Source organism: Symphalangus syndactylus, chromosome 9, assembly GCF_028878055.3.
Source record: "Symphalangus syndactylus isolate Jambi chromosome 9, NHGRI_mSymSyn1-v2.1_pri, whole genome shotgun sequence".
In the NCBI taxonomy this organism is placed as follows: domain Eukaryota; kingdom Metazoa; phylum Chordata; class Mammalia; order Primates; family Hylobatidae; genus Symphalangus; species Symphalangus syndactylus.
Window position 1 is genome coordinate 119,414,140 of NC_072431.2, and position 18,529 is coordinate 119,432,668.

Here is an 18,529-nt window from a genome sequence, read left to right on the forward strand (position 1 = left end):
ACCAATACTATGTGGCATAAAAGAATATGTACTGTATGATTACATTTATATGAAGGTTGAAGATATGCAAAGTTAACCTATGTGATTAGATATCAGCATCATGGGTTTTCTTGTGGGAGAGCAGTGACCGAGAAGGAGTACATGGAAGTTTCTGGGGTGCTGGTCATGTTCTGTTTTCGATCTGGGTGCTGGTTACATGACTGTGTTCAGTTTGTGAAAATGTATCAAGCTCTATCCTAATGATATGTGCATATTTGAATATATGTAAAAAGTGTATACTTCAATAAAAAGTATAAAAAGTTTATAGTTTCCTTAAGAAGTATAAATAAGATAAAGAGTGCTATTGTAGTTATGTTTTATTAAAAACTTCGTGCTTGGGCTGGGCATGGTGGTTCACGCCTGTATTCCCAGCACTTTGGGAGGCCAAGGCTGGAGAATCGCTTGAGCCCAGGAGTTCGAGACCAGCTTGAGCAAGATGGTGAAACCCTGTCTCAACAAAAAACACAAAAATCAGCCAGGCTTAGTGTCTCATGCCTGTAGTCCCAGCTACTTGGGAGGCTGAGGTTAGGGGATCCACTGAGCCCAGGAAGTCGAGGCTGCAATGAGCCAAGATAGTGCCACTGCATTCCAGCCTGGGTGACAGAGAGAGACCATTTGTTCCTCCAAATGCTCTAGGGAAAAATTCTATCCCTTGTCTCCTCCTGCTTCTGGTGGCTCCAGGCCTCCCTTGGCTTCTGGCTGCATGGTCTGCATCTTCACATGGCTGTCACCTCTGTATCTGTGTCTTCTGTTTCTTATAAGGACACTTGCTATTAGATTTAGGGCCCAACCAGATAATCCAGGGTGATCTCATCTTGAGATCCTTCACCTAATTATGTCTTCTAAAACCCTTTTACCAATAAGGCTGCATTCATAGCCTCTGGTGTTTAGGATGTGGACATGTCTTTTGGTAGCCCACAATTTGACCTAGTACAGGGGCCCAAGTTCATAAATGAAAACAAAAACAAAACCATAAACCCAAAACCTGATGTGGCTCCAGTACCAGAGATTTTTTCCTCTTTAGTAACAATGGTCACCACTGATTCTTGCACATTCAGGGCAACTTCTGAGATGCCCAGCCCAGACCTCCCTTACCAGGCTGGTGCCTTCTGTGATCTAGAGCTATATTGGCTGCTAATAGCTCATGGCACCCTCTTCTGCAGAGAATTGCCTCTAGTCAGATGGAAGCTGCTTCAATCTAGAGGTTATATGCCCATCTCCTCACCTCCCTCTGAAGGCCAATGACTAACAAAGGGTACAAAAAAAATGGCACCTTGCCTGAAGATAGGACCACCTCTGTGGTGTAATTTGTATTCCAGGGCTCCCTGTGGGATCACACTGGAGCCACCTGAGCCACATCTTCGTTTAACTTTCTTCCAAGCCCCATTCAGCTTTTTTGCTCCCTTTCTCCCAAGCCCACTCCCCTAATAAATTACTTTTTCAAGAATCCCCATCTCAGACTCTGCTTCTTAGGAACCCAAACTAAGACCATGCCTCTGCCATTGGCAATAGCCTATTTTTCCTGCCAGATCCTGCTGCTTAGAATCCTTCATTTGTTTGGCAGGGGCACGTATGTGAAAATTTTAAAGATGGGACCATTCAGTAAGCTGAATCTCAAAGTCCTGATCCTCAGTGGTTTTACTGACAAATTTTATAAATACTCAGCTTAGAAGATCTACATCATCGATAACAATGAGAGTGTGTCCCTGAGACCTGGAGACCTGCTCATGACCAGCCATGCAAACCACTGGAAGGAACACTTGTTTTAATGGTGGAGGTGAAATGATCAGTTCAGTAACCCAAGGAAAAATTTTTCTACCCCTTAACATGTAATCTTATCTTCCTAATTATGCATTACACAAGACAGTAAGAATATAGGATCCCTTGGCATTTAATTCTACAAGTCAAGTAAGCTATTAGTCCAGCAGGAGGGCTGTCCAGACCTCTTGGTTAGACATTGTTGATGCACTTGCAATATCATCAACATAGCTTTTTAAAAAATATTCTTTATTTTTATTTTTTGTTTATTTTTTAAGACAGAGTTTCACTCTTGTTGCTCAGGCTGGAGTGCAATGGCGTGATCTCGGCTCTCTGCATCCTCCGCCTCCCAGGCTGAAGTGATTCTCCTGCCTCAGCCTCCTGAGTAGGTGGGATTACAGGAATCCGCCACCACGCCCAGCTAATTTTTGTGTTTTTAGTAGAGATGGGGTTTCCTCATGTTGGACAGGCTGGTCTCGAACTCCTGACCTCAGGTGATCCACCTGCCTCAGCCTCCCAAAGTGCTGGGATTACAGGCATGAGCCACCATGTCTGGCTGATTTTAAATAAACAATATATGCTTATATGATTTGGCTGTGTCCCCATCCAAATCTCATCTTAAATTGTAGTTCCCATAATCCCCATGTGTCATGGGAGGGACCTAGTGGGAGGAAATCAAATCATGGGGGTGGGTTTTTTTTCATGTTGTTCTCATGATAGTGAATAAGTATCATGAGATCTGATGGTTTTATAAGCAGCTTTTCTCCATTTTGCTCTCATTCTTCTCCTTCCTGCTGCCATATGAAGAAGGACATGTTTGCTTCCCCTTCTGCCATGATTGTAAGTGTCCTGAGGCCTCCTAATCCTTGTGAAACTGTGAGGCAATTAAACCTCTTTCCTTTATAAATAACCCAGTCTTGGGTATGTCTTTATTAGCAGTGTGAGAATGGACTAATACAGTAAATTGGTACTAGTAGAGTGGGGTACTGTTGTAAAGATATGTGAAAATGTGAAAGTGACTTTGGAACTGGGCAGGCAAAGGTTGGAGCAGTTTAGAGGGCTCAGAAGAAGATAGGAAAATGTGAGAAAGTTTAAACTTCCTAAAGACTTGGAGGGTTCAGAAGACAGGACGATGTGGGAAAGTTTGGAACTTCCTAGAGACTTGTTGAGTGGCTTTGACCAAAATGCTGGTAGTGATATGGACAATAAAGTCCAGGCTGAGGTGGTCTCAGATGGAGATGAGGAACTTGTTGGGAACTGGAGCAAAAGTGACTCTTGTTGTGCTTTAGCAAAGAGACTAGTGATATTTTGACCCTGCCCTAGAGATCTGTGGAACTTTGAACTTGACAGATGATTTAGGGTATCTGGTAGAAGAAATTTCTAAGAAGCAAAGCATTCAAGATGTGTCTTGGTTGCTTATAAAAGCATTCAGTTTTATTGATTCACAAAGATATGGTTTGGAGTTGGAACTTACATTTAAAAGGGAAGCAGAGCATAAGAGTTCAAAAATTTTGCAGCCTGATATGTGATAGAAAAGAAAAATCCATTTTCTTTTTATTTATTTTTAATTTTTTTATTATACTTTAAGTTCTAGGGTACATGTGCACAGTGTGCAGGTTTGTTACATATGTATACATGTGCCATGTTGGTGTGCTGCACCCATTAACTCATCATTTACATTAGGTATATCTCCTAATGCTATCCCTTCCCCCTCCCCCCACCCATGACAGGCCCTGGTGTGTGATGTTCCCCACCCTGTGTCCAAGTGTTCTCATTGTTCAATTCCCACCTATGAGTGAGAACATGCAGAGTTTGGTTTTCTGTCCTTGTGGTAGTTTGCTCAGAATGATGGTTTCCAGCTTCATCCATGTTCCTGCAAAGGACATGAACTCATCCTTTTTTATGACTGCATAGTATTCCATGGTGTATATGTGCCGTATTTTCTTAATCCAGTCTATCATTGATGGACATTTGGGTTGGTTCCACGTCTTTGCTATTGTGAACGTTTTGCTATATGCAATAAACATATGTGTGCATGTGTCTTTATAGCAGCATGCTTTATAAGCCTTTGGGTATATACCCAGTAATGGGATGGCTGGGTCAAATGGTATTTCTAGTTCTAGATCCCTGAGGAATTGCCACACTGTCTTCCACAATGGCTGAACTAGTTTACAGTCCACCAATAGTGTAAAAGTGTTCCTATTTCTCCACATCCTCTCCAGTACCTGTTGTTGCCTGACTTTTTAATGATCGCCATTCTAACTGGTATGAGATGGTATCTCATTGTGGTTTTGATTTGCATTTCTCTGACGGCCAGTGATGATGAGCATTTTTTCATGTGTCTTTTGGCTGCCTAAATGTCTTCTTTTGAGAAGTGTCTGTTCATATCCTTCGCCCACTTTTTGATGAGGTTGTTTGATTTTTTTCTTGTAAATTTGTTTAAGTTCTTTGTAGATTCTGGATATTAGCCCTTTGTCAGATGGGTAGATTGTGAAAATTTTCTCCCATTCTGTAGGTTGCCTGTTCACTCTGATGGTAGTTTCTTTTGCTATGCAGAAGCTCTTTAGTTTAATTAGATCCCATTTGTCAATTTTGGCTTTTGTTGCCATTGCTTTTGATGTTTTAGTCATGAAGTCCTTGCCCATGCCTATGTCCTGAATGGTATTGCCTAGGTTTTTTCTAGGGTTTTTATGGGAAAACCCCATTTTCTGAGGAGAAATTCAAGCTGGCGGCAGAAATTTGCAAAGGTAATGAGGAGCCAAATGTTAATCACCAAGACAATGGGGAAAATGTCTAGGGCTTGTCAGTGGACTTTGCCTGCCCAGCTGGATTTTGGACTTGTGTGGGGCCTGTAGCCCCTTTGTTTTGGCCAATTTCTCCCATTTGGAATGGCTGCATTTACTCAAAGCCTGTATCCCTATTGTATCTAGGAAGAAATTAACTTGCTTTCTATTTTACAGGCTATACACAGAAGGGACTTACCTTGTCTCATATGAGACTTTGGACATTTTGAGTTAAGGCTGAAATGAGTTAAGACTTTGGGGGACCGTTGGGAAGGCATGATTGATTTTGAAATGTGAGGACATGATATTTGGGAGGGGCCAGGGGCAGAATGATATGGTTTGGCTGTGTCCTTACCCAAATCTTATCTTGAATTGTAGCTCCCATAATCCCCATGTGTCATGGGAGGGACTGGGTAGGAGGTAATTGTATCATGGGGGTGGTTTTGTTCACATGCTGTTCTCATGATAGTGAATAAGTCTCATGAGACCTGATAGTTTTATAAAGGGGAGTTCCCTTACATGTGCACTCTTCCCTGCCACCATGTAAGATGTGCCTTTGCTCCTCCTTCACTTTACACCATGATTGTGAGGCCTCCCCAGCCACGTCAAACTGTGAGTTCATTAAACCTCTTTTTCTTTATAAATTACTCAGTCTTGGGTATTTCTTCATAGCAGTATGAAAATGGACGAATACACATGTAGAATTTTAAAGATGTTGATCACTATAGCTATATCTCAATCAACACAGAAAGGTGGGGCAGTGTCAGAGGGTGATCTTTCTGCTTGTGCTGTCTTCTCAATTTCCAAGAAGCCATATTTTGGGGGCAGTGTGTCCTGTGCTCCATCAGGGACAAGCATCATGGTTTTTGGCTGTCCACATCCTCTGTTGGGTGCGGTATTGGTTAGACACATAGTCTGTCTCACACTGTGGAAGTCACTGACGGTAGATCCTCTTCTTCCCAGACCCTGGCAGCCAGGATGTGAGCATGTGACCTAGGCTTGGCTTGGCCAAATGGATCCTAGCCTGGGATCAGGATCCAGTAAAGAACACACTGAGGGCTCTTAACCTTGACTTGCAGCAGTTGCAACGTGCTAAGGATATCACCGCTGGGCTCCATGGGGAATCTCCTAGTGCTGTTCCTATTGACTTCAGCTTCCCATGCATTCTCAGTGGGCCGCTGATAATCTAGATTTCTAGAGCTGGCAACCACAGGAAATTTGACTGGAACAAGAGATGCTATTAATTTTAGGCTGCTATGCTTTTCTTCTTTTTGTTATTTTGAGTTGCCTGATCAGTCAATTGGTTTACCTTGAAGACTGGTTTGTATGTTTATATGAAAGTTATATTACAGAATATGGAGTTTTAGTTTCTCAGTTTTCCAACTTGCTTTAGAGGGGATGATGACCTTATTACAAAATCATCTCATTCAGAGAGGAACAGGGTCTTGTTTAATCTTCCAACCTTCAGGGTGTCAGGGTAGAGTCTAGAACACTACCTAGTACTCAGCTCACATTTGTGGAGTTGGAATAAAAAATTAGGGAGCCTGAGCTAAACACACTTGTCAGGATGAACTGCCACATTAAGGGACAGGTCAAACTATGAGACTCTGAAACAGCAGTTCTCTCTGGATGATCATAGGAATGATCACAGAAATCTCCCTCTGACATCTGTTAGAGCATCTTGATGTTTGCTGTACTACTGAGTCCCTTTTAGGCGATCTCAAAAAGGACTTCATTTTCTAATTTTAGTGCTGGTGCTTCTCCCAAATTCCTGGTTTATTCTTGAGTTTTTAACTTTTAGGCTCTACAAATTATGCAAGTCAGCCATTCTCAAAGCTGTATAGTTGACATTTCAGGCAGGACAATTCTTTAGGACTCTTAAGCATTGCAGGATAATTATCCTTCCTGACCCTCACCCACAAAATGTAAGAAGTAGCCCCAAGGTCTTGTGAAAAAGTGAATGCGACCTAATACTTTAACTTTTCCCCCTCCAGATGGGCAGCATCTCAAGCTGACCATGTTTTCCTCTTTGCTTTGGCCATTAGGTAGCACAGCACCAAATCTGATTAAGTACAAATTTTTGCAATATCCTTACAAATGGATAATCTAATTTTCTGTATTTTTTTAGTTGAATTTCTTTATCCTTTTTTGCTCATCTTTATATATTATATGCATTTTGCAAACTCATTCAAACCTTTCTTTAATAACAAAATGGAGTCCAAGTAAAATAAAATAACAAAATATTTGGATAGTGTGTGTTGCTTGTAGATGCTTTAAAAAAAATTCAACATCTGTGTCAGTCTCTTGCTTGAGCTTTTCTTTCCTAAGATGCTTCAGGAACAAAATTAGTTGCAGAAACACATCTGATATCATTTGTCTATTGCACCTAGCCGTGTTGTGAGTGAGAGAGGCCTTCTGTGTGCTAATAATCTCAGTCATTTGTAAAGTGATTTCTCTGAGATGATCTGTTGAGTATAAGCAGAAAAAATAAAAAAGGAAATCCCATAAAAGAAAGCAGCAGCAGCATATATCTGGCAAAACGCACTAGCCCAGGAGGAGAGGATGAATAAAGACACACAGTCTAACTCTTGAAACTGCAGGAGAGCATATTCTGGGTAGGATGTAACTCCCCAGACATCTGTTGGTGACATCTACAGTCAGACATGCATCATTGAAGGAATCTGTAAATTATATGGGGGACAGTTTAATGATCTACAAAGCAGCACATCCAGCCAGCACAGACAACATCTTCGAAATAGGGCAAGAGAATTAATTTAGATGGGAGAGGAGAGAGTGCTGTGGTGGGTGAGTGGGGAAAGGGCTCTATGGGAGCCCTTTATGGGAAGGACTCCTTGGAGACAATAACCTTAAAGCGAGAGTAAGATAGAGCGAAGATGATGGTGCTGCCTTGTGTATTTCAGGGAGGATTAAGCAGGAGACAGGAGGCTAGCACAACCTAGGGAACAGAGAAGAAAATGGTCCTTTTAAAAAGGAAGGAGATAAAAAAGAAAACTGGATTCCAAAGAACAAAGACAAGTTCTTCCCTCTGTTCCCCATTTATTTAAGAAGACTAGGCAGGAATAGTAGAATTCTAAATGCTTTCTAAAAAATATTCTAAGACATCAGCTTTCAAATTTTTATTGTATAAAATTTTATACAAATTTTAAAAACAAAAACACTTTTGTTTTTAAAATAAAGTTTATACAAAGTTCCACTGGAATGTGAACTCCATGATGACAGGGGTTTTTGTCCCATTGTTAACTGTATATCCCCAGAGTCTGTCACATAGCAGGCACTCAATAAATATTTGTTGAATGAATGAATGAATGAGTAGGTATGCCATTGGGCTGGGAAAGATGATTACCTTTCTAGCAGTGACCAGAGCTCCTTAGGGAAAGCACTTTATTTTAGGGAAATACCTTGCTAAGTCACCTTCAGGGAGAAGGTGACCAAGAAACAGCTGAAGGCTTTTTGTAAGTAATAAACTTGAATTTGTTGGTGGGGATGGGTAGCAAAGAGACGGGAGGAAGAAGGAGGAGAGGCTGAGTAACAGGGCTTGTCATGATTAGTTATGACTAATTCTCTTAAATTACATCCTGTGAGGTACACAAGAAACTCCTTACCATTATTCCCAATTCTACAGTAAAAAAATATAGCCTAGACATCTCCTTTATGTGTGAGATAGGGAAGGGCAGTGCTATGGTTTGTTTATTCCCACCAAAATGCATCCTGATATTTGATTCCCCAGTGTGGCAGTGTCAGGACAGTGGAGCCTAGTGGAAGCTGTTTGGGTCATGGGGTTGGATCCCTTATGAATAGGTTGGTGCCCTTCTGGTTGTTGTGAATGAGCTCACTCTCTGACAAGACTGGATTATTTTTTGCAGGAATGGATTAGTTCCTGCTAGAGTAGGTCATTATAAAGCCAAGATGCCCCTCCAGTCTTCCCTCTTCACACGTCTGCTTCCCCTTTGAAATTCTCCACCATGTTATGATGCATCATGAAAGATCTTGCCAGAAGGCAGGGCCATGCCCCTGGACTTCCTAGCCTGCAGAACTGTGAGCTAAATAAATCTCTTTTCTCACAAATTACTCAGGCTCAGGTATTCTGTTATAGCAACACAAAACAGACTAAGACCAGGTATCAAGAGGAAAGCGGTCAAGTCCTTTGTTTGGGTCAATGCCAAGAAGAAGATAAAAACAAAAGGAACAAAGAAGCCATATGACTCAGATTGACAAATGTAGTAAAAACAAAGTATGAGATAGAGGTGACTACCAGAAAGTAAGCCTCTAAGAAATTGAAAAAAAATCTTGGTGAGGGTTAGGGGAGCAGGTTGTACTTCTCCTTGGTTGTAGAATAGGGGTTTGGTTTGCTCTTATCTGGATATTAAAGGACATCTGCTATCAGGGGTACATGAAAAGCAGATGAAACAGAGCTTCTGAGAATGAAGAGAGACATCCAGAACACTCCTCCTTTCACTCGTGCCCCTTCTTATTGTACCCTACCTGCCTTTGAAGCTTCTACTTGCTGAGAAGAGAGAAATGAAAGGAAGTTCAGGAGAGTCATGGGTGGGAGGAGGAGATGAACTGAAGAATGAGGCACTGGGGATTTGGATTCAGACCCATGGTATAGCAGGGATATTCCTGAGATAGCCATATCCCCAGTTTCCAACATCATGGATGCATCTCCTTTTCTTACCTATACAACAGGGATAAAAACACCTGCCCTCCAGAGTGCTGGAAAGATTCATATGCATTTATATTAAAGGAGAGCCACAAAACTGTTGAGATTTTATGAGTGTCTAGACTCCTTCATGGCTAAGACTTCCTCCTGCACACCAACTTAGGTGGGGCATAAAAATTCATGCTTCAGGCAAAAAACTAGTAACTCCCCACCCCCAGAAATCCATTGAGGTCACTTTTAAATTGTCAAAGCAGAAACTATTGCATCCTTAACTGCCAAATTGTACCTAAAAATAATTCTTAGCAACAATAACAAAAATCCTTAGCTGCAAAAGGGGTCCATAGTGGGTTCAACTCTCGTTAGCTAGCTGTTGAAGATGATATCACTAAATGTGGAAAACTGAATGTCCCAGAATGGTACTCCCTTAAGAGTTCTCTTTCATAGTTCCTCCACACACATACCATTTATTTTGGGCCAGAGACTGCCTACAATGAGTCTGGGACAAATGGGAAAATATCTGAACTGAGTATATTCAAATAGGCCCTGGAAGGACGCCTGAATCCTTTACATGAGAGGCAAGCCTGAAGAAGTAGATGTCTTAGTCTGTTTTCTGTTGCTTGTAACAGAATACCTAAAACTGGGCTATTTAATTTATTTGACACAGTTATGGAGGCTGAAAAGTCCAAGACTGAGGGGCTGCATCTGGTGAGGGCCTTCTTGCTGGTGGAGACTCTGAGAGTTTTGAGGAGGTGCAAAGCATCACATGGTGAGGGAGCTGAGTGTGCTAGTTCAGAGCTCTCTTCCTCTTCTTATAAACCCTTCAGTGCCACTCCCATGATAACCTGTTAATCCATTAACCCATTAATTCATTAATCCATAAATAGTCCATTCACAAGGACACAGCCCTCATGACTCAATCACCTCTTAAAGGCCCCATCTCCCAATACTGCCATGTTGGGAGTTAAGTTTCAACATGACTTTCAGAGGGGACATTCAAACCATAGCAGTGGGGCATAAGGCCTGATGTAGAGGAAGAAGACCATGGGGCTTTTGGCTGTGAGAGAGCGCCCTCTCCTCTGTTCCTCTGTACGGTCAGCTTTCAGTGCAGTGTCAACAACTCACACCTGAGCGTGAGAGGGAGCCACTCCTAAGCCATGCTTCCCATGTCAGCATTAATCTTCTCAATCCAATGTGGCTAATTAGTTCACTTGCACCTCAGGCTACTCATTTCCCATTTCCTCCTTAAGGCAAAGGAGCTGAATAGCAGATAACCTGGCTGTGGGGGAGGAAGTGCATGAAACATCACAGTGGAGGAAGAAAAGTAGGGGCCAGGCAACCCAGTGGGATGGGGAGGTTAAAGGTAATTGAGAGAGGGTTGAGGGCCCTATTCTCACTTCCTGGCACCCAGTAGGAAGGGCCAATGAGAAAGCTCAGAGTCATTCACTCCTTACACGGATGACTCATTCACCCACTCTTCCTAGGTCCATGAACCAAGCCCTTTATAGATACTTGACACATGAAATTAAAAAAAATTGTGTTTCCTCTTGGCAACTTCATAAATGAGAGGCAAATATTCTCTAAATGGAATGTAGTCCTGCAATATGCCAAGTACAATTTATTCATTTATTGATCACCTAGTATGTGGCAGACACAGTGCTGGGCTTGGGGAATGTGCACTCAAAAAGTGTTACCAGAGCCCATGAAAAGGTGAGGCATCCAATGCCTCCTCTTAGAGTCTTCCCTGAGCACCTATTCTAGGCTCTATTAAAGGCTGGAACCCCTTTTCCAGAGTGTTATTCTTCTCCTACCACCAAAGAGCCTGACAGGAAAGTGTAGCTGTGGGGTGGTGGCGGCACTGGGGGGTCCTGGCCAGACAGGCACTAGGAGACATCAGCATTCTGAGCTCACTGACCTGAAGGTGAGTTTTCAGGGGGATCCGGGCAAGCAATTGCCATATTCTTATTCCAAACTTACCAGGAGACCTGGACAAATTTGAGTTGGTGTGGGGGTTAGAGGGTGGGGATGGTGATGGTTATTGTGAAAACTAGATTTGCTATATGATATAAATATCTTTGTGATTAAAGAAGCCATTTAATCTCCACTTAAAATATTATAGGTTGGCATTTTCCAAATTGGGTCTGAGGAACACTTGTATCTTCACAGAAATTTGTTTCAAAAGTATTCTGTTTTATGATAATTTTTGTTTTGTCAGTTAAAACAAACCAGCTTTTTTTTTTTTTTTTTTTTTTTTTTTTTCATAAGAGATGGTCTTGCTCTGTCATCTAGGCTGGCCTCGAACACCTGGGCTCAAGTGATGCTCCTGCCTCAGCTACCCAAGTAGCTAGGACTACAGATGTGTTCCACTATGCCTAGCTGATTATTTTAATTTAGTTTTGTGGAGATGGGGTCTCATTCTGTTGCCCAGGTGGGTCTCAAACTTCTGGCCTCAAGTGATCTTCCTGCCTCAGCCTCCCAAAGTATTGGAATTACAGGCATGAGCCACTGCACCTGGCCTAGATTCCTTTTAATTACAGTACTGCTCAGTGTCTCTGCTTTGATAAAGTGCACTGTGAATCTCCAAGGATGCAGAGATTTTCAAACTTGCTTGTGTAGAACCTAGACTCATTTTCAGAAAAATAGAGGTTGTGAAATGTAGCTCTGATATTTCAGCAAGTTTTGGGATGCCATTGTTTATAATTCTGTGCGTCCCCTGAATTTTCCTGGAAAGAAACATTTATTAGGTGCTTAGCAGATGTGCCAAAAAAAAATTACTGAGGTCTTTGTGGAAACTAGAAAAGCAGTTATCAAAGGGCTTTTCGTGGTCTAAGAACTGTAACTATGAGAAGAGAAGTTATCTGGAGAATGAGTTAGGTCTTGGGCTATAGGGAACACCCAGAGACTGGTTATTGGGGAATCTGCCCCCAATAGTCACATAGGTTCTTTTCTATTTTCCCTAAGCATCAGCTGGTTTGAGAAATAAAGGGACAGAGTACAAAAGAGAGAAATTTTAAAGCTGGGCATCTGGGGGAGACATCACATGTTGGTAGGTTCCGTGATGCCCCACAACCCACAAAACCAGCAAGTTTTTATTAGTGATTTTCAAAGGGGAGGGAGTGTACGAATAGGGTGCGGGTCACAGAAATCACATGCTTTACAAGGTAATAGAATATCACAAGGCAAATGGAGGCAGGGCGAGATCACAGGACCACAGGACCAGGGCAAAATTAAAATTGCTAATGAAGTTTCGGGCATGCATTGTCATTGATAACATCTTATCAGGAGACAGAGTTTGAGAGCAGACAACTGGTCTGACCAAAAATTTATTAGGCAGGAATTTCCTTGTCCTAATAAGCCTGGGAGTGCTATGGGAGACTGGGGCTTATTTCATCCCTACAGATCGACCACAAAAGACGGCCGCATCGAAGGGGGCCATTTTAGAGGCCCATCCTCAGGGATGCATCTCTTTCTCAGGGATGTTCCTTGCTGAGAAAAAGAATTCAGCGATATTTCTCCCATTTGCTTTTGAAAGAAGAGAAATATGGCTCTGTTCCACTCGGCTCACCGGCAGTCAGAGTTTAAGGTTATCTCTCTTGTTCCCTGAACATTGCTGTTATCCTGTTCTTTTTTCAAGGTGCCCAGATTTCATATTGTTCAAACACACATGCTCTACAAACAATCTGTGCCATTAACGCAGTCATCACAGGGTCCTGAGGCGACATACATCCTCCTCAGTTTACGAAAATGATGGGATTAACAGATTAAAGTAGACAGGCATAGGAAATCACAAGGGTATTGACTGGGGAAGTGATAAGTGTCCACGAAATCTTCACAGTTTATGTTCAGAGATTACAGTAAAGACAGGCGTAAGAAATTATAAAAGTATTAATTTGGGGATCTAATAAAGGTCCATGAAATCTTCATAATTTATGTTCTTCTGCCATGGCTTCAGCCGGTCCCTCCGTTTGGGGTCCCTGACTTCCCGCAACAACTGGGCAACTATTCTTCAGCTCCCTTTTATGACAGTCACCCCAGGCCCATGGATACCCTGCCTTTGCCAGGAATCCACACAGTAGACTGTGCCTGTTCACCCACTGCCGGCTGCTCTGACAGAAGCCATAGATGTCCTTTCTTTCTAATCCTCACATGATGAGGAAAGCTCCAGAAGTGCAGGCAGGCAGCCATTGATATGGATCTCCCGCTGTAGCCTGCTGCAAGAGCAGAGCCATTTGGCAGGAGGCTGCTTGTCCAGCTGGCCTGGATGTATCCTCAGGTGGTGAAAGACCCATGCTAATAGACCCAAATGTACCAGGGCTGGGAGCACGGGTGAATCCTAGATAGGCCTCTGTGCTCATTGCTGGAGTGGCGTAGGATTCTCCAACAGTCCAACAGTGACTCCTGAGCCATCTTGAACTCAGAGATTACGCATTTTAGAACAGATAGACCTCTGGAAGGCATTAATACCACCTTCTCTGTTTTACAGGCATGTTGTTTTTTACAGGGATTAAGTAACTTGCCTAACTCCTTTAGGCCTCTGTTTTCTATAAAACAAAAAGTTTAGGGTCAGGAAAAAGAGAAACAAATATTGAGCACCTATATTTTACCACAGGTTATTTTTCATATGATCTCAAATATCACAAGGACACTATATGATTTAGATATGATTGATTGCTCTCATCTTCCAGAGGAGGAACCCAAAACTGAGATTGTCTTTTGTCCAAATTTCCATAGTTAGTAAGTGATGGACACAGAATTGAATGCCAATTGTGTTTGATACTTCAGCTCCACCTCTTTTCATGCTACCATTCCACCAAGAGAAGATTTGTTTCAGAAGTTCTTGACTTGATGTTTTCTTAAGGAAAATCTTTGGAGATGGGCAAATTCAGCTGCAACACATGAAGCAGGGGCAGCTGTCCTGACCTCTGGCTTTTTGGTGGCCCTGCCCACTGTGGATGAGATGAACTGAGTTATCTGAGAAAAGGAGATTACTTTGTTCAAAGTACTTTACAAGCAGGAACTCATGTAATCCTCCTCTCAAGGGAACTGTGAAGTAGTTACTTATGCTAACCTTATAGGTGTGGAAACTGAGGCGCAGAGAGGTTGTGTCAGAACTGACATTTCAACAGAGGTGTTGTTCCTTTAGTGTCCTTGCTCCTAACTGCCTTTGTTACACCTGAGCATCTCTGGACTGATGTTGCTTGGGATGGGGGCCCTCAGGGCTGACTGCAATAGAAGTCAGATTGGCAGGAGGAAGAGGCATTAGGTCTCTCTTGTCAAGAGCTAGTTATTCCAGATACCTGGGCCAGCTCAGAGGTGCAGAGCAAGAAAGGAAACCATCCAAACTTCTGAGCAAGAGAGGAGATTGCATCTGCCCAGCCAGACATGACGTTCACTTAAAGCCTTCATTGTGTTAGAGACTTAATGGGGGAGGCGGGGGCAGGATATAAAGGAGGGCACAAGGGAGAGGGGAAGCAGGTTTACTTCCTGCAACAATGGAAGTGTTCAGGGTGGGCTTCGTCCCAGTGGCACCAAGGAACATTGCAAGTTTTCCAAAAGGAACACATACTATAGGGTAAAATTAGTGCTAGCTACTAGTGCTGGCTACCATGAAGAGCATCATTCATGTAAACATGTAGGGCACGATGATTCAGGACTGCTGTTCACATGAAGCACAGTGTGAAGGTGCCCATGGAGTTTTGCTAGCTTCCTAATTTTTCACTAGAAAGCATGTGAAGAATCCTTCTCTGATGGGTGCAGTGGTTCCTGCCTGTAATCTTAGTGCTTTTGGGGGGCTGAGGTGGGAGGATTGCTTGATTCCAGGAGTTTGAGACCAGCCCTGGAAACATAGTAAGACCCAGTCTCTACAAAAAATTAAAAAATTAGCCAGGTGTGGTGCACACCTGTGGTCCCAGTTACTCAGGAGGCTGAGGTGGGCAGATTGCTTGAACCCAGGAGGTGAAGGCTACAGTAGCCACAATCACATCACTGAAGGCCAGCCTGGGCAACAGAGTGAGATCCTGTCTCACCCCCACCCCGACCAAAAAGAAAAGAATTCTTCTCTCTCTGTCTCCTCCACCCAGGTCTTGGTTAATTTTATTGCTGACTATCATTCCAGGTTAACCTCAGAACAAACCAGTAGTGAAGAAACATAAAAGTACACACGAGTTTTGAAATGGGTTAGGTATTGGGCTACAAGAAACACCCAGTGATAGCACAGGTGCAGGCTCCCATGGATTGAGGACAATTCATGAATTTACCTATTCCATTTATCCACCCATTTATTCCACCCTGATTTATTTCTTCTCTCAGTGAACATTAACTGACATTTACCAAGTGCCGCTCTGCCAAGCATTGGGAAGAATAAAACGCCATGGTTCCTGTTCTCAAGATTAGGAAAAAAAGATTCAAAACCAACCCTGCAGAATAGAAAGGCACACATGGCAGTGGAAAAATGTACTAACTTCAATGCAGACACCTAGGAGGGCGTGACGAGGGGCAGAGAGTGGGAAGAGAATGGGTGAGAACATTCCGGCAGAAGGAGTTCATTCAGGGAGCCAGGGGGAAGCAGCCAGATGGCAGATTCTAAACAAATTCAGCTTGATGGTTTCCATTTTATACAGGCTGGTGCCCAAATATGAAATGAGATAATGCTCATGATAAGGTTTCATAAATGGAAAATAAGCACTTCTCCAGTTGTAGATATTAGAGGTTATTTCTGGGCTGTGCTGAGGTAAATGTGCTTTTCATGCAGGCAGCAGGGCTATGGTTAGCTCTGAGGTGCCAGTGGCCAGCAAAGCTCCTAGAAATCCTGAAAAAAAATTCTGCTGGAGAATTCCTGAAAAAATTACTCGTGAGCCAACAATGACCACTTTCCTTTATTGGGCACTGTGCTAGGCACTTGGTTTTCAGTCCTCAGGTATAGCCTGGAATAGGTCTGATTATTCTCATGTTATAGACAAGGAAACTTCAGCTGCTGGGAATAACTCATTTGTTGGGGTCACACAGGTAGGAAATGCCAAAACCAAGATTCAAACCATATTCGCCCAACCCCAGTGGAACCTTTCTCCTTTGGTGATGTCAGTTTTATTTGCTTATAAGTAAAACTCTGAGTAAGCTGGAAGCAAGCTTGGTCAGAGAATAATAGTATTACAGCGTTATTTCTCTTTTTGGGGCTGCCTTTTCCTATCTGTACAGAGAAAATGTAACATGTTAGCAATGTTGTCTTTTGTTTATGGAGTTACTTAGAAAATGATTTGGTAGCCAGGTATGGTGGCTCACACCTGTATTCCCAGCACTTTGGGAGGCCGAGGCGGGCAGATCACGAGGTCAGGAGATCGAGATCATCCTGACTAACATGGTGAAATGCTGTCTCTACTAAAAATACAAAAAACTAGCCGGGCATGGTGGCGGGCTCCTGTAATCCTGGCTACTCGGGAGGCTGAGGCAGGATAATGGCGTGAATCTGGGAGGCGGAGCTTGCAGTGAGCCCAGATCTTGCCACTGTACTCCAGTCTGAGTGACAGAGCGAGACTCAGTCTCAAAAAAAAAAAGATTTGGTGTTTTCTACAAGTTTTCAAAATGGCCAGGCTTTACTTTACCAATAGAAGATAGTAAACTTCATAGAAAAATGAAAATACAATTATGATAGTACTGTGGTTTAAATGTATCCCCCAAAATTCACGTGTTGGAAACTTAATCCCCAATTCAGCAGTGTTGAGTGGTGGGGCCTAACAGGTGGTGACTGGGTCATGAGGGTGGCGCCCTCATGAATAGATGAGTGTTGTTATTGCAGGAGTGGGTTAGTTTTGGAGAGAGTGGGCTGTTATAAAGCAAGTCTGACCCTGGCACTCTTCTTTTTACACATGCTTGCTGGCCTGTCCTCCCTTTTGCGCTTCTACCATGGGATAATGCAGCCTGAAGGCCCTCACTAGATGTCAGCCCATTGATATTGGACTTCCCAGCCTCCACAACCATGAGCTAAATACATTTCAGTTTTTTTTTTTTAAATTATGAAGTCTGTCAATTATTCTAAGTGAAGTAACTGAGGAATGGAAAACCAGACATTGTATGTTCTCAGTCATATGCGGTTGCTAAGCTATGAGAATGCAAGGCATAAGGATGATATATTGGGCCGGGTGCAGTGGCTCAGGCCTGTAATGCCAGCACTTTACTGCCCAGGCTGAGTCAGGCAGATCACGAGGTCAAGAGATCGAGACAATCCTGGCCAATATGGTGAAACCCCGTCTCTACTAAAAATACAAAAATTAGCCGGGTGTGGTGGTGGGCGCCTGTAGTCCCAGCTACTCGAGAGGCTGAGGCAGGAGAATTGCTTGAACCCGGGAGGCGGAGGTTGCAGTGAGCTGAGATTGCGCCACTGCACTCCAGCCTGGGAAACAGAGCGAGACTCTGTCTTTAAAAAAAAAAAAAAAAGAATGATACATTGGACTTTGGGGACTTGGAGGAAAGGGTGAGGGGTGGTGAGGAATAAAGGACTACACATTGGGTACAGTGTACACTCTTCGGGTGATAGGTGCACCAAAAGCTCAGCAATCACCACTAAAGAACTTATTCATGTAAGCAAACACCACCTGTTCTCCACAAACCTATTGAAATAATAAAAGTAAAAAAATAAAAGCAATGGAGATGGAAAAAAAGAAATTATGAAGTCTGTGGTATTCTGTTGTAGCAGAACAAAATGAACTAAGATAGACAGTATTTTAATCCTGACCTATGTCATATGGATTTCTACAAAATGAAATTGAAAATTGATATCTAATTGTATTTAGCTGCCCAGAAGTCAAGATCCCTGGTGTTACAAAAGGTTCCCTACACCTCACCTTAAAAAGTTATTATTCCCCATTAACTTTCTTAATTAGTAAGTTTTCTTTTGGATGACTGGCTTCTTAGTCCACTGTTGCTGCTGTATCAGAATACCTGAGACTGGGTAATTCATAATAAACAGAAATTTATTGGCTCCAAGTTCTAGAGTCTTTGAAGTCCAAGATTGAGATGCCAGTATTTGGCAATGGATTTCTTGCTGCATTATTCCATAGCAGGAAGTAGAAGGGGAAGAAAGGGCAAGAAGGGCCAAACTAGCCCTTTTAAAATGGCACTAAGCCCACCGATGAAGTTGGAGCCCTCGTGGTCTAATTGCCTCTTAAAGGTCTCACCTTTTATTTATTTGTTTGTTTGTTCATTTGTTTTTTGAGACAGGGTCTCACTCTGTCACACAGGCTGGAGTGCAGTGGCACAATCATGGCTCACTGCAGCC